A 17,308-nucleotide genomic window follows, 5' to 3' on the forward strand; every position below is an offset into this window, starting at 1 on the left:
TAATTGTTAGGATGCATTAGTGTGTCTGGACTATGACCATATCTGTTTTTCCTGATTTTTGCTTATTATTTGGTCAAAAACATTATATGTGATATATTTATATGCTAACGTAATTGTTGTTTCAATTATGTGATAGATGACTTCCTCTAATCCTATCATTTTGTACGACTCGGAATCGGACACTGAATCTATTCTATCCACAACTGAAAAGGGCGTTCCAATACCTATTAAAGAAGAAATTGTGTTAGCCGGGGAATCTCAACTCCCGGTAAACCCAGAGGAGGTTCCAGCTCCACCCAGCTTTAGTTTTCCGGAGCCACAGTATCGTTGGCATGGACCCATGATCCCTGGAGTAAAAGAGGATCGTCCATTTCTAAACAAATATGGACATTGGTCCAGATATACCGCCGACGGGCGGGTTGTGCCGATTACGCCTGGCAGATTTCGGTTCATGACCACCGGTACATATTCTTGCAGTTCGTCATCATATTCTCCTACACATGACTCAGACAGTTCGTCATCAGACGAGATCAGTAAGGAGGAGGATTTCGCTAATGAAATAAAAGAGATCACTAAGGAGAAATTCCAACTTGCAATAGATAATAAAAACAACCACAATAATAAAATGTCCTTAGTTATTAAAAAAGAACAGGACCATTCGATCCGTAACCACCCTTATTGTATTAAACCCACTGAGGCAACGGGTACCTCAAAACCCCAACTAAAAATAAAATACACTGCCAGAATGTCTGTCGGACCATGTGCACACAAACAATTGGCAGAGAGAACCAAATGGGAAGAAGTTTCTGATAGTTCTGAATGAACGACCTCGCAACCATAAATCTTCCATGCGCTATTTTATTGCTTATGTGTGCTACTCTATCTTGTTATGTAAAATAAGCATATGTAAAATATCAGTATTGTATGGTATTATTTTGGTTTATTAATAATAAATGCATGGAATGATTATTTGTATTATTACTACTTCTTATTATTATTAATACATAATAATGTAGTAACTCGCTATAATTTTTCATAGTGGAATATTATTAGGATTTTAGTAGTTAATTCCTGGTACTAGCTATTATGTATGAACTTAACGGGTAGGTAATACCCTAGAAATAATTATAAAATGCTAATAAGAAGAAAAGGCTTTTATAATAATCGGTTCATATTATTAATATGCTACGATTAACTATTGACAACTCATTTTACCTATAATATTCTATATGATTAAATTATATCTGTTGTGTTTATTGAAGAAACATGTCTCAAATGTCGGATGCTGAGTTTGAGCAACTAGTCGAGAAACGTGTGAATGAAAGAATTGCTGCAACCGAAGCAGCAAAAGCAACAGCCGAAGCAGCAGCCAAAGCAGCAGCCGTAAACACAAATTCACGAAACGGATGCTCATACAAAACTTTTCAAGGATGCAAACCACAGACGTTTAGTGGAACCGAGGGACCAGTCGGTCTAACCCGATGGTTTGAAAAGATGGAGTCCGTTTTCAAAATCAGTAATTGTGCGAACGGAGACAAGTCAAAGTATGCTTCGTGCACGTTGCAAGATGGTGCACTTACTTGGTGGAACAATTATGCTAAAGCAGAAGGAATAGATACGGCATATGATATCTCTTGGGAAGAACTGAAAAAGATGCTAATCGAGGAGTACTGTCCTCGAAACGAGATCAGAAAAATGGAATCTGAGTTACGTAATCTGAAGGTTATCGGCGCGAATCTCAATAACTATGAAAAGCGTTTCATGGAACTAGCCTTGTTGTGTCCCGAATTGGTGCCAAACGAGAAACGAAAGATAGAAATGTATATTGACGGTTTATCGATCAATATCAAAGGAAATGTTACATCGTCCAAACCAAATACGATGCAGGAAGCCATGACAATGGCACACCAACTCATGGACCAGATCACAGAGAGTTCGATTAAGGCACCAATTACCGAAGTCAAGACAACTGAAGGAAAGAGGAAATGGGAAGACTATAAGGGCAAAAGTACTCATCTGAAGAAACAAGAAACTTTTAAGGGTAAACAAGATGGGGCAACTGCAAGTCCAAACTATAAGGGACCCCATCCGTTCTGCAAAAGATGTTACACACATCATGCAGGTTATTGTCAAGTGGTCTGTGATAAGTGCAACAAGAAAGGACATGTGGCGAAAGATTGTTATGCCACCGTTTCTGAAGTAAAGACAAAACTGACCGATGTCAAGAAATGTTTTGGATGCGGGAAGTCTGGTCACTTTATAAATCAATGCCCTGATAAGGAGAAGAACAAAGAACCCGCACGTGGGAGGGCATTTAATGTTAGTACCAGTGAAGCACGTGAGGATCCTAATCTTGTCACGGGTACGTTTACCATTAATAATCAACTAGCTTCTATTATGTTTGATACGGGTGCTGATAGAAGTTATATGTGTAAAGACTTTAGTTCTAAACTAAAATGTGCATCATTACCTCTAGACGATAAATATACTATAGAATTAGCTAATGGTAAACTGATAAAAGCCGATAAAATTTGCCATGGTTGCGAAATGAATCTCGCTGGTGAAACCTTCAAAATCGATTTGATACCCGTAGAATTAGGAAGTTTTGACGTAATTGTTGGCATGGACTGGATGTCCAAAACAAAAGCAGAAGTTGTTTGCGCCGAGAAAGCAATTCGCATCCCTCGTAAGGATGAAATGTCATTAATGATTTATGGGGAGAAGAGCAACTCAAAGCTGAACTTTATCAGCTGTATGAAGGCCCAGAAACTTATAAGAAAAGGTTGTTATGCTATTCTGGCACACATAAAGAAGATCGATACTGAAGAAAGAAGCATTAATGATATGCCGGTTGTAAGAGAATATCCCGGAGTATTTCCAGAAGAATTACCGGGGCTACCTCCACACAGATGTGTAGAATTCCAGATTGATCTCATACCAGGAGCCGCACCTGTAGCCCGATCCCCATATAGACTTGCACCTTCAGAAATGCAAGAATTACAAGACCAGTTGCAAGAATTATCGGACCGTGGATTTATTCGTCCTAGTTTTTCACCTTGGGGTGCTCCTATTCTGTTCGTCAAGAAGAAGGATGGATCTATGAGAATGTGCATAGATTACCGAGAATTAAACAAATTAACGATCAAGAATCGGTACCCATTACCGAGGATTGATGATTTGTTTGATCAATTGCAAGGATCAAGTGTTTATTCTAAGATTGATCTACGCTCCGGATATCATCAGCTGAGAGTGAAGGAAGAAGATGTTCCTAAAACCGCGTTCAGAACCCGTTACGGTCACTATGAGTTTCTAGTCATGCCTTTTGGATTAACTAATGCTCCAGCAGTATTCATGGATCTAATGAATCGCATCTGTAGACCGTATTTAGACAAATTTGTCATTGTTTTTATCGACGACATATTGATTTACTCGAAGAACAAGGAAGAACATGAGCAACACTTAAGACTGGTACTGGAGATACTCAAGAAAGAAGAATTGTACGCAAAATTTTCGAAGTGTGATTTCTGGTTACAAGAAGTACAATTTTTGGGCCATGTTGTCAGTAAACATGGAATTAAAGTTGACCCCGCCAAGATCGAAGCCATTAGTAAATGGGAAACCCCGAAGACTCCAACACAAATTCGCCAATTCTTAGGTCTTGCTGGTTACTACCGAAGATTCATTGAAGATTTCTCTAGAATTGCCAAACCCTTAACTGCATTGACTCAAAAGGGAAAGAAGTATGATTGGTCCACGGAACAGGAATCCTCATTCCAGTTATTAAAGAAGAAGTTAACGTCTGCACCCATTTTGTCATTACCGGAAGGAAATGATGATTTCGTGATCTATTGTGATGCTTCACGCCAAGGTTTAGGATGTGTATTAATGCAACGCACAAAAGTTATCGCATATGCCTCACGACAACTAAAAATTCATGAAAAGAACTATACAACACACGATTTGGAACTTGGAGCTGTAGTTTTTGCACTCAAAATATGGAGACACTATCTATATGGCACCAAGTGTACAGTGTACACCGACCATAAGAGTCTTCAGCATATTTTTGATCAAAAACAACTCAATATGAGGCAACGTCGCTGGGTAGAGTTGTTAAACGATTACGATTGTGAAATCCGTTACCACCCCGGAAAGGCTAATGTTGTAGCTGATGCCTTAAGTCGAAAAGAAAGAGTAAAACCTCTTAGGGTTCGAGCTTTGAATATTACAATTCGTACTGATCTCACAAAGCAAATTCAAGCAGCACAGTTAGAAGCTTTAAAAGAAGAAAACGAAAAAGGCGAAATGAGCAAAGGGTTAGAAAAACAACTTGAAGTAAAAGCCGATGGAACCCTGTATTTTGCTGGTAGGATATGGGTACCAAAACATGGTAACCTAAGACAACTAGTACTGGATGAAGCACACAAAACGAGGTACTCAATTCACCCAGGAAACGGGAAAATGTACCACGATCTCAAGAAGTTTTATTGGTGGCCTAATATGAAGACAGAAATTGCTACTTATGTAAGCAAATGTTTGACGTGTGCAAAGGTTAAAGCTGAGCACCAAAAGCCGTCAGGATTACTGCAACAACCAGAAATTCCGCAGTGGAAATGGGAAAGAATAACCATGGATTTCATTACGAAATTGCCAAGGACTGCAAGTAGTCATGATACTATTTGGGTGATAGTTGATCGTCTAACTAAATCAGCTCACTTCCTACCAATAAAGGAGACAGACAGTATGGAGAAATTAGCACGCCTATATTTGAAGGAAGTAGTTTCCAGGCATGGTGTACCCATCTCTATCATATCTGATCGCGACACCCGATTCACATCACGTTTCTGGCAGTCATTACAAAAAGCATTGGGAACTCGATTAGATATGAGCACCGCTTATCACCCACAGACAGATGGTCAAAGTGAAAGAACAATACAAACATTGGAAGACATGTTACGGGCATGCGTGATTGACTTTGGAACCAGTTGGGATCGACACTTACCGTTGGCAGAATTTTCATACAATAACAGCTATCATACGAGCATCAACGCAGCACCATTTGAAGCACTTTACGGTAGAAAGTGCAGATCTCCTATCTGTTGGAGTGAAGTAGGAGAAAGACAACTTACTGGACCAGAAATTATTCACGAAACCACCGAAAAGATCATTCAAATACAACAGCGATTGAAAACGGCCATGAGTCGCCAAAAGAGTTATGCTGATGTAAGAAGAAAACCGCTAGAATTTCAAGTGGGCGACAAAGTCATGTTGAAAGTGTCACCCTGGAAAGGCGTTGTACGATTCGGTAAACGAGGAAAGCTAAGTCCTAGGTATGTAGGACCCTTTGAAATCACCGAAAGAATTGGAGCAGTTGCTTATCGATTAAAGCTACCGCAAGAACTTAGTAGTGTTCACGACACATTTCACGTGTCAAATTTGAAGAAATGTTTAGCTGAAGAGGATGTCGTAATTCCTCTTGACGAAATACGAATTAATGATAAACTCCATTTTGTCGAAGAACCTGTTGAAATCATGGACCGTGAGGTCAAACAATTAAAACAAAGCAAAATACCGATAGTTAGAGTTCGTTGGAACGCAAGACGAGGACCCGAGTTTACTTGGGAACGTGAAGATCAAATGAAGCAAAAGTATCCACATTTGTTCACTGATATCGCTCATGAAACAGGTACTACTCAAAATTTCGGGACGAAATTTTCTTTAACGGGGAGGTACTGTGATGACCCGAAAAATTTCGACTAATTTAAACCAATTCTCTTTATGATTTAACATTATGTAAATATACATATATGTATGTATATATATATATATATTATAAGATGTACAAGTAAAAACGACTTTCCTACAGTAAAACATTAATTGCTACAGTAAAAATGACTTTGCTACAGTAAAATACTATTTGCTACAGTAAACCGTATTTTGCTACAGTGCTACAGTGAAAACGACTTTGCTACAGTGATTTGCTACAGTAAACACTATTTGCTACAGTAAAACACTATTTGCTACAGTAAACACTATTTGCTACAGTAAAATACTATTTGCTACAGTAAAATACTATTTGATGTCGACGAACTAGCAAACAAAAACAGAAAAGGCGGCCATGCGATCGCATGGCAAAAACACTGAAAACTCATGCGATCGCATGAGCTACAGTAAATCGAAAAGTAATATAAATACGCAGTTTGTTCGACGAAGTTTTATATATTTCTCTTAATATTTATATTTATAATTTTAATATTATAATTTAAGTTTAATAATAATAAGGTATTTACGAGGGTATTTTAATTCGGGTTTCAAACCGTTTCAAGCTAAGGTAATATTGGGTATTGTTCGGGGTATTGTTCTAGAATCCAAGGCCAACCATACAGTCGTCTACCATCATTACGTCTACGCTATTTTCCTACAATATTGAATCACAATATTGAACTGTGAGTTATAGTCTCCCTTTTTAAATACTTTAAATATTTTTGGGCTGAGAATACATGCAATTTATTTTAAACGCGATAAGACACAAGTACATACTAAATTCTACACTGAGTTAAGCCGAAAATCCCTTAGCTTTGGTAACTAGTAGCTGCCAGTACATAGGATATGGACTGGTGGGCGCGAATAATTGTATATGGATCCATAGGGCTTGACATCCCCGTCCGAGCTAGAGCGCTAGCCTTTTAACGGACGTATGTTATTTGAGTTTAAGACACGTTGGTTTGCGTGTATTAAAACGAATGGGGTAATTATCACTATAGCGTTAAGTTTAGTTACCAGGGTGCTCTGTTACGTAGAATCTATTGATAAACTTTTGATGAAATCTTGTGGTCTATCTTTATATATGTTTATGACTCGAGCAATTAAACCTATAACTCACCAACATTCGTGTTGACTTTTTAGCATGTTTTATTCTCAGGTCCTTAGAATGCTTCCGCTGTGATGTGCTTGTTGCCTGCATGGAGTCTCTCATGCTTTGTACAAAGTTTATTGCATTCAAAATAAAACTGCGTTGTGTAATAAATAATTGGACTGTGATGTCAACCTGTAAATTAAAGACTTATGTATTTTGGGGTTTTGCTTATACCTAAGCACTCGCCCACATGTTTATAACTTTCTATGTTTAGAAAGTCACTTATTTTAATGAATGCAATATTTTATCAAAACGTATCATATAGAGGTCAAAACCTCACTGTGGAATCAATGATTAACGTGCCGCGTCAATAGCGATTTTGACGGGTCGTTACATCACACCTTGCTCGCCAAAACCCGCCCATTTAACACCTAATGGACACAAACCAACTATCACTATGGGTGGTAATTCCGACCCATACAAACAAGTATAACTTAACCCAAATTATACTTGACACCAATTAGACCAACTTAGGTCTTAACACTAAATTACTACTTAGGTAGTAATTATTTCAAACGCCAATTACACCAAAACCCCAACACGTGTAATATTGACCCATATTGCTTTTGACCACATTTGACTTATGTTAAAATATCACTTTGACTCAAAATCACTTCCCACGATTACTTTTATTTAAAAACGTCATTTAACACTTAACAAAAGTGTTTAACATCCATTTAATCCAAAATTAGTGTCATTACCAAATTCGACCCAATCAAAGTCAACCCATTTTGACATAAGTCTCAAAAACGCCAAAATCACTAACGACTAGTGATTATATTTCCAAAACACCAATTTGATGCCAAAAAATTGCCGTTCAAAAAACATATGAATAAATGGATCAATTTGAATTATTCTTTGACAGTAATGGGACGAAAATGTAAGCTTTAAAGTTATAAAGTTATATAAAACGGGTTGAACGGGTCAACTAGGTCAAAAAGAGTAAATAACTGACCTTCCATAACCCATCACTTGCCAATATTATAAGTTCTATGGTGGAGTTGATCGGTACATGTCGTATGTCAGGTTCTGAACTTAGATGTGCTTTAAGGCTTTGGTCTCCAAAAGCACGAGCAACGCCAAGTTGACCGTTGACTCGAGGTACATCACCTATATAAATATTGACATATTCACTATATTTTGGAATTACTTAATTTTTTTTTGGCAAAAAACTGGAAATAAAATTAATAAAAGATTTTTCACGAAAAGGTGAAAAATCATATAAGTACATGATGGAGTCAAAATGGACTTACAATCTTTACTTGCCCACTAGACTTAACCTCATTAGACTAAGTACAATCAATACTATAATGACCAAATGCTTGATATTAGCACTAAAAGAAATAAAGGTCAAACTACACAGTAGCACTTCACCTTAGCATCTTCACAGTAGCATCCATAAGATATCTAACCAAACATGAAATTGATACCTTTTGCAAGATTTCACATTCACTAACCATTGAGATACTTATAGCTTGATTCTTGCCACTATCGAAACGTAATAAGTGTATGAACCATTAAACACCACCTCATTCATAGCGAACCAAATTGCCCAAAACATTGTCAGGCCAATAAATCTCCATGCTTTTTCCGCCTTAGGACCCATCCCGTTACAATAATCAAACGAAAATTCTAGAATTAACGAAGACATCACCCAACAAATATTCCATCATTCGAAGAATGACATCCAAATGTTATATGACCATGAAACATGTAAGAGCATATGAACAAACGATACAATATTTATTCAACATCAACCACAATTATCAACCGTATTCTCTCAAACGTCACCTATATCTTGAAACTTTTTTCACCATAACACCGCCTTGAATAGCTTTACTGATGTTCCATCTCTAACTTTGCGAACATAAAATCTCAAATAATGCATCCATTCTTTGACATTTCATCAATTCATTCCAAACAGGTGAGGGCTTGTGTAGTGACCCGAACTTTTCCATGTTTATATATATAATAGATGAAATTGTTATTTATATGATTAAGTGTTTCCAACATGTTAAGCAATCAAACTTGTTAAGACTTGATTAATTGAAATAGGTTTCATATAGACAATTGACCACCCAAGTTGACCGGTGATTCACGAACGTTAAAAATTGTAAAAACTATATGATGAAATATATATGGATATATATATAGTTAACATGATATTATGATAAGTAAACATATCATTAAGTATATTAACAATGAACTACATATGTAAAAGCAAGACTACTAACTTAATGATTTTGAAACGAGACATATATGTAACGATTATCGTTGTAACGACATTTAATGTATATATATCATATTAAGAGATATTCATACATCATAATATCATGATAATATAATAATTTAAAATCTCATTTGATATTATAAACATTGGTTTAACAACATTTAACAAGATCGTTAACCTAAAGGTTTCAAAATAACACTTACATGTAACGACTAACGATGACTTAACGACTCAGTTAAAATGTATATACATGTAGTGTTTTAATATGTATTCATACACTTTTGAAAGACTTCAATACACTTATCAAAATACTTTTACTTAACAAAAATGCTTACAATTACATCCTCGTTCAGTTTCATCAACAATTCTACTCGTATGCACCCGTATTCATACTCGTACAATACACAGCTTTTAGATGTATGTATTATTGGTATATACACTCCAATGATCAGCTCTTAGCAGCCCATGTGAGTCACCTAACACATGTGGGAACCATCATTTGGCAACTAGCATGAAATATCACATAAAATTACAAAAGTATGAGTAATCATTCATGACTTATTTACATGAAAACAAAATTACATATCCTTTATATCTAATCCATACACCAACGACCAAAAACACCTACAAACACTTTCATTCTTCAATTTTCTTCATCTAATTGATCTCTCTCAAGTTCTATCTTCAAGTTCTAAGTGTTCTTCATAAATTCTACAAGTTCTAGTTTCATAAAATCAAGAATACTTCCAAGTTTGCTAGCTTACTTCCAATCTTGTAGAGTGATCATCCAACCTCAAGAAATCTTTCTTATTTACAGTAATATATCTTTCTAATATTAGGTAATACTCATATTCAAACTTTGATTCAATTTCTATAACTATAACAATCTTATTTCGAGTGGAAATCTTACTTGAACTTGTTTTCGTGTCATGATTCTACTTCAAGAACTTTCAAGCCATCAAAGATCCTTTGAAGCTAGATCCATTTGTCGCTTTTCCAGTAGGTTTATCCAGAAAACTTGAGGTAGTAATGATGTTCATAATATCATTCGATTCATACATATAAAGCTATCTTATTCGAAGGTTTAAACTTGTAATCACTAGAACATAGTTTAGTTAATTCTAAACTTGTTCGCAAACAAAAGTTAATCCTTCTAACTTGACTTTTAAAATCAACTAAACACATGTTCTATATCTATATGATATGCTAACTTAATGATTTAAAACCTGGAAACACGAAAAACACCGTAAAACTGGACATACACCGTCGTAGTAACACCGCGGGCTGTTTTGGGTTTGATAATTAAAAACTATGATAAACTTTGATTTAAAAGTTGTTCTTCTGGAAAAATGATTTTTTTTATGAACATGAAACTATATCCAAAAATCATAGTTAAACTCAAAGTGGAAGTATGTTTTTCAAAATGATCATCAAGACGTCGTTCTTTCGACTGAAATGACTACCTCTTACAAAAACAACTTATAACTTATATTTCCGACTATAAACCTATAATTTTTCTGTTTAGATTCATAAAATATAGTTCAATATGAAACCATAGCAATTTGATTCACTCAAAACGGATTTAAAATGAAGAAGTTATGGGTAAAACAAGATTGGATATTTTTTTATTTTTGTAGCTACGGGAAATATTAACAATTCTATACAAATCATATCCTAGCTAACTTATATTGTATTATACATGTATTCTAATATATTATGTAATCTTGGGATACTATAGACACGTATGCAAATATTTTGACATATCATATCGACCCATGTATATATATTATTTGGAACAACCATAAACACTGTATATGCAGTAATGTTGGAGTTAGCTATACAGGGTTGAGGTTGATTCCAAAAATATATATACTTTGAGTTGTGATCTAGCCTGAGACGTGTATACACTGGGTCGAGGATTGATTCAAGATAATATATATCGATTTATTTCTGTACATCTAACTGTGGACAACTAGTTGTAGGTTACTAACGAGGACAGCTGACTTAATAAACTTAAAACATCAAAATGTATTAAAAGTGTTGTAAATATATTTTGAACATACTTTGATATATATGTACATATTTGCTATAGGTTCGTGAATCGACCAGTGGCCAAGTCTTACTTCCCGACGAAGTAAAAATATGTGAAAGTGAGTTATAGTCCCACTTTTAAAATCTAATATTTTTGGGATGAGAATACATGCATGTTTTATAAATGATTTACAAAATAGACACAAGTACGTGAAACTACATTCTATGGTTGAATTATCGAAATCGAATATGCCCCTTTTTATTAAGTCTGATAATCTAAGAATTAGGGAACAGACACCCTAATTGACGCGAATCCTAAAGATAGATCTATTGGGCCTAACAAACCCCATCCAAAGTACCGGATGCTTTAGTACTTCGAAATTTATATCATATCCAAATGGTGTCCCGGAATGATGGGGATATTCTTACATATGCATCTTGTTAATGTCGGTTACCAGGTGTTCACCATATGAATGATTTTTATCTCAATGTATGGGATGTGTATTGAAATATGAAATCTTGTGGTCTATTGTTACGATTTGATATATATAGGTTAAACCTATAACTCACCAACATTTTTGTTGACGTTTAAAGCATGTTTATTCTCAGGTGAATATTAAGAGCTTCCGCTGTTGCATACTAAAATAAGGACAAGATTTGAAGTCCATGTTTGTATGATATTGTGTAAAAAATGCATTCAAGAAACATATGTCGATGTAATATATTTCTATTGTAAACCATTATGTAATGGTCGTGTGTAATCAGTATATTTTAGATTATCATTATTTGATAATCTATGTAATGTTTTTTTTTAAAACCTTTATTGATAAAATAAAGGTTATGGTTGTTTTAAAAATGAATGCAGTCTTTAAAAGACGTCTCATATAGAGGTCAAAACCTCGCAACGAAATTAATTAATATGGAACGTTTATAATCAATATGAACGGGACATTTCAGTTGGCATGAGAGCTGGTATAATGTTGTCCTTGTGTGTCGGGTTAGTCGTAAAGGAGGTTCTCACAGTGTTACCTGTGACGAAGCATTGAATCTTACTCCTTGCGATCCCTTACGAGGGTTGGCAGTAGCCGAGAGGCAGGCCCTAAAATTAGTCTCTGAGGTACACTCAGTGGTCACCAGGTGGTTAGCTGAGAAGGCACTGGGTGGGACGGTGGTTGTCCCCAACTGTATTTCAGTTGGTATCCGAGCGTTGGTCTTAGAGAACCAGAATTTTGCATTTGTGTGTCTTATCGAGTTTGTTAGGATGCATTAGTGAGTCTGGACTTCGACCGTGTTTACTTGAAAAATAATTGCTTAACAAATTTTGTTGGAAACTATATATTTTTAACATGTGAATATTATGTGATATATTAATCTCTTAACATGTTTGATATTATGTGATAGATGCCTACCTCTAGAACAAGTCCCATTGACTCACCTAATAATAATAATGAAGAGTCAAATATAAATTGGAATGATTCGAGGACTGATTCACAAGTTCCCGAAGAGGAACCGGAAGAAGAGACAGAACCGGAAGAAGAATCGGAACCGGAAGAAGAATCGGAACCGGAAGAAGAAATAGAACCAGTGGGGGAAATAATAAAACGGTTAAGTAGAAGAAAATCTTCAACCAACCGACCAAAGTTAATTATGGTCAATGGTGTTTCCGCCAAGGAAGCAAAGTATTGGGAGGATTACCAATTCTCCGATGAATCGGATCCCGACAAGGATTCCGATGATGTTATAGAAATTACCCCAACACAATTTAATAAGGCAAAAGAGAATAATAAGGGAAAGGGCATAAAAATAGAGAAATTTGATTCCAAACCCGATGAACTTTATATGTACCGTCAACACCCGTATTTCTTAACTTGTGACAATAACCCGGGAACCTCTAAACCACCAGGTTTTTCTAAACCAATGTGGAAAACGACGGCTCGTATTAGGGGAACATCATATATCCCTAGAAACTTGGCAAAACGAACCAATGAATAAGATAGTTGTATTCGTGTGGTGTAATATATGTAATATAGTGTGCTTATGCTTTATGATATATGTAAAAATTGCTTGTATTAATAAGTATTTTTTTTATGAATCTAACTCTTGTCTATTTTACAGTATAAAAACACAAAATGGATAGACAACCCAATATTTTAAGAGACCTACCCGGAGACATGATTGATGAAATCTTGTCTAGAGTCGGTCAGAATTCCTCGGCACAACTATTTAAGGCGAGATCAGTTTGTAATACATTCGAAGAACGTTCCAAGAATGCCTTGGTTTATAAAAGGCTTTCGTTCGAAAGATGGGGGATATCACATTGGGAAATCCATAAGTTACGATGTGTTTACTTTGACGCATATATTGCGGGGAACCCAAATGATATTTTATGCAACGGGTTAAGAAATTATTTTGACTCAATATATCCGAATATAGGACTTCGTGATTTAGAAAAAGTGGCTAACATGCAACATAAAGAAGCATGTTATGCTTACGTGTTAGTAATGTTCGCTTCTCACTAAAGTGAGAACAAGAACATCGGGCTACAACTATTAAACAAAACGTTCCCACAAGTGACGGAGTCAGTAATTGGGGTAAGAAATGAGGTTTTTAGGTTATTACGAGACTGTTGGTCATTACGTAACCTTCATCCTTTTGACGACGTTACAACACATTGTCTTACTATCGGTCACAATGGTTATGTTCCACAAAACCAAGGATGGGAAGTGGTATTAGTAAAACCAGAATGCATGACTTGTTTCTGGACGTATGAATTACGTGTCTTTATTGCCTTTGCTGAACGCCTTATTTATTAGCTAGAATTATCTTCGCAACTACTTTGTATCAAAGTTTTATGTGCTATATTTCATGCTATATGTAAAATAGCGGTATTGTAAGTTTGCAAGTTATTCTATAAAGGTTTGAATATGATTTTTTTTTGTGATTAGTTTTTCATATACATTTGTAGTAGTTGAAATGGTATGTTAGCTACTAAGTATGAACTTAACGGGTAGGTACTACCCGAATTAAAGAGTATAAAACGCTAATATGAAGAAAGAGCTTTTATAAATAAGTTCATATTACGCTACGAAATACTATTGACTACTCTTGATATTCTATATGATTAACTCGTGTCATTTGACTATTTTGAAGGAAATGGCACCGACTACTCGACATACCTTGAATATGAGCGAAGAGAAATTTCGTGCCTTTCTTGCTTCAAACATAGCCGCAGTACAGGCCGCGCTACATACCAACAATAACTCTGAATCTAGCAATACAGCTAACGGCGCAAGAAATCGTGTAGGATGCTCCTACAAGGAATTCACTACCTGCAAAACTTCATAATTTGATGGGACCGAAGGACCAATCGGATTGAAATGGTGGACCGAGAAAGTTGAATCGGTGTTTGCCATAAGTAAGTGTGCTGAAGAAGACAAAGTGAAGTACGCTACACATACCTTCACAGGTAGTGCGTTAACATGGTGGAATACCTATCTAGAGCAAGTGGGACAAGATGCTGCTTACGTGCTACCATGGTCAGCATTCAAGCACTTGATGAACGAGAAGTACCGTCCCAGAACCTAGGTCAATAAGCTCAAGTTAGAACTTAGAGGGTTACGAACACAGGGATTCGATATTACTTCGTACGAAAGACGATTCACAGAATTGTGCCTATTGTGTCCGAGAGCGTTCGAAGATGAGGAAGAGAAGATCGACGCATTTGTGAAAGGGTTCCGGAGAGAATCCAAGAAGATATAAGTTCACACGAGCCTACCTCCATACAAAAGGCATGTAGAATGGCTCACAAACTAGTGAACCAGATTGAGGGAAGAATTAAAGAACAGGCAGCCGAAGAGGCCAACGTGAAGCTAGTCAAAAGAAAGTGGGAGGAAAACGGTGATAAGAGTCACCAAAACAACAACAACTATCCCAACAATCGCAACATCAATCGCAACTACAACAAATGACAAAACAACAACAACAACAACAACTACAACAATCATTCCAACAACAATAACAACCACAACAACAACAACAATCAGAAGCAGCTATGCCAAAGGTGTGAAAAGTATCACTCGGGGTTCTGCACCAAATTTTGCAATAAGTGTAAAAGAAATGATCATAGCACGGCAAAGTGTGAGGTCTACGAACCAGGGGTTAACAGAACGAAAGGAACAAATGGTGTCGTAACGAGTAATGGCGGAGCAAGTAGTGTCAGAGCAAGTTATGCCAATGTAGTTTGTTATAAATGTGGAAAACCGGGACACATTATTAGAAATTGTCCGAACCAGGAGAACACGAATGGACAAGGTCGCGGAAGAGTTTTCAATATTAATGCGGCAGAGGCACAGGAAGACCCGGAGCTTGTTACGGGTACGTTTCTTATTGACAATAAATTGCTTACGTTTTATTTGATTCGGGTGTGGATAGAAGCTATATGAATAGAGATTTTTGTGCTAAATTAAGTTGTCCATTGACGCCTTTGGATAGTAAATTTTTACTCGAATTAGCAAATGGTAAATTAATTTCAGCAGATAATATATGTCGGAATCGAGAAATTAAACTGGTTAGCGAAACATTTAAGATTGACTTGATACCAGTAGAGTTAGGGAGTTTTGATGTGATAATCGGTATGGACTGGTTGAAAGAAGTGAAAGCAGAGATCGTTTGTTACAAAAATGCAATACGCATTATACGAGAAAAAGGAAAACCCTTAATGGTGTACGGAGAAAAGGGCAACACGAAGCTACATCTTATTAGTAATTTGAAGGCACAAAAACTAATAAGAAAAGGTTACAATGCTGTTCTAGCACACGTCGAGAAAGTACAAACTGAAGAAAAGAGCATCAATGATGTTCCCGTCGCAAAAGAATTTCCCGATGTATTTCCAAAAGAATTACCGGGATTACCCCCACATCGATCCGTTGAATTTCAAATAGATCTTGTACCAGGAGCTGCACCAATAGCTCGTGCTCCTTACAGACTCGCACCCTGCGAGATGAAAGAACTGCAAAGCCAATTACAAGAACTTTTAGAGCGTGGTTTCATTCGACCAAGCACATTACCGTGCGGAGCTCCTGTTTTGTTTGTCAAGAAGAAAAATGGTACATTTAGGTTGTGTATCGACTACCGAGAGTTGAACAAACTTACCATCAAGAACCGCTACCCACTATCGAGAATCGACGACTTATTTGATCAACTACAAGGCTCGTCTATTTATTGAAAGATTGACTTACGTTCCGGGTATCATCAAATGCGGGTGAAAGAAGATGATATTCCAAAGACTGCTTTCAGAACACGTTACGGTCATTACGAGTTTATGGTCATGCCGTTTGGTTTAACTAATACACCAGCTGTGTTCATGGACCTTATGAACCGAGTGTGTGGACCATACCTTGACAAGTTTGTCATTGTTTTCATTGATGACATACTTATTTACTCAAAGAATGACCAAGAACACGGTGAACATTTGAGAAAGGTGTTAGAAGTATTGAGGAAGGAAGAATTGTACGCTAAGTTTTCAAAGTGTGCATTTTGGTTGGAAGAAGTTCAATTCCTCGGTCACATAGTGAACAAAGAAGGTATTAAGGTGGATTCGGCAAAGATAGAAACTGTTGAAAAGTAGGAAACCCCGAAAACTCCAAAACACATACGCCAGTTTTTAGGACTAGCTGGTTACTACAGAAGGTTCATCCAAGACTTTTCCAGAATTGCAAAACCCTTGACTGCATTAACGCATAAAGGGAAGAAATTTGAATGGAAGGATGAACAAGAGAAAGCGTTTCAGTTATTGAAGAAAAAGCTAACTACGGCACCTATATATTGTCATTGCCTGAAGGGAATGATGATTTTGTGATTTATTGTGATGCATCAAAGCAAGGTCTCAGTTGTGTATTAATGCAACGAAAGAAGGTGATTGCTTATGCGTCTAGACAATTGAAGATTCACGAACAAAATTATACGACGCATGATTTGGAATTAGGAGCGGTTGTTTTGCATTAAATACTTGGAGGCACTACTTATATGGGGTCAAAAGTATTATATATACCGACCACAAAAGTCTTCAACACATATTTAATCAGAAACAACTGAATATGAGGCAGCGTAGGTGGATTGAATTATTGAATGATTAC

General features: G+C 36.4%; 1 pseudogene; it reads right to left on the reverse strand.

The window, feature by feature from the left end:
* Positions 1 to 17,308, reverse strand: part of LOC139901841 (probable protein phosphatase 2C 44) — a 62,868-nt pseudogene that overhangs the window by 32,584 nt on the left and 12,976 nt on the right.

Source organism: Rutidosis leptorrhynchoides, chromosome 3, assembly GCF_046630445.1.
Source record: "Rutidosis leptorrhynchoides isolate AG116_Rl617_1_P2 chromosome 3, CSIRO_AGI_Rlap_v1, whole genome shotgun sequence".
Lineage (NCBI taxonomy): Eukaryota > Viridiplantae > Streptophyta > Magnoliopsida > Asterales > Asteraceae > Rutidosis > Rutidosis leptorrhynchoides.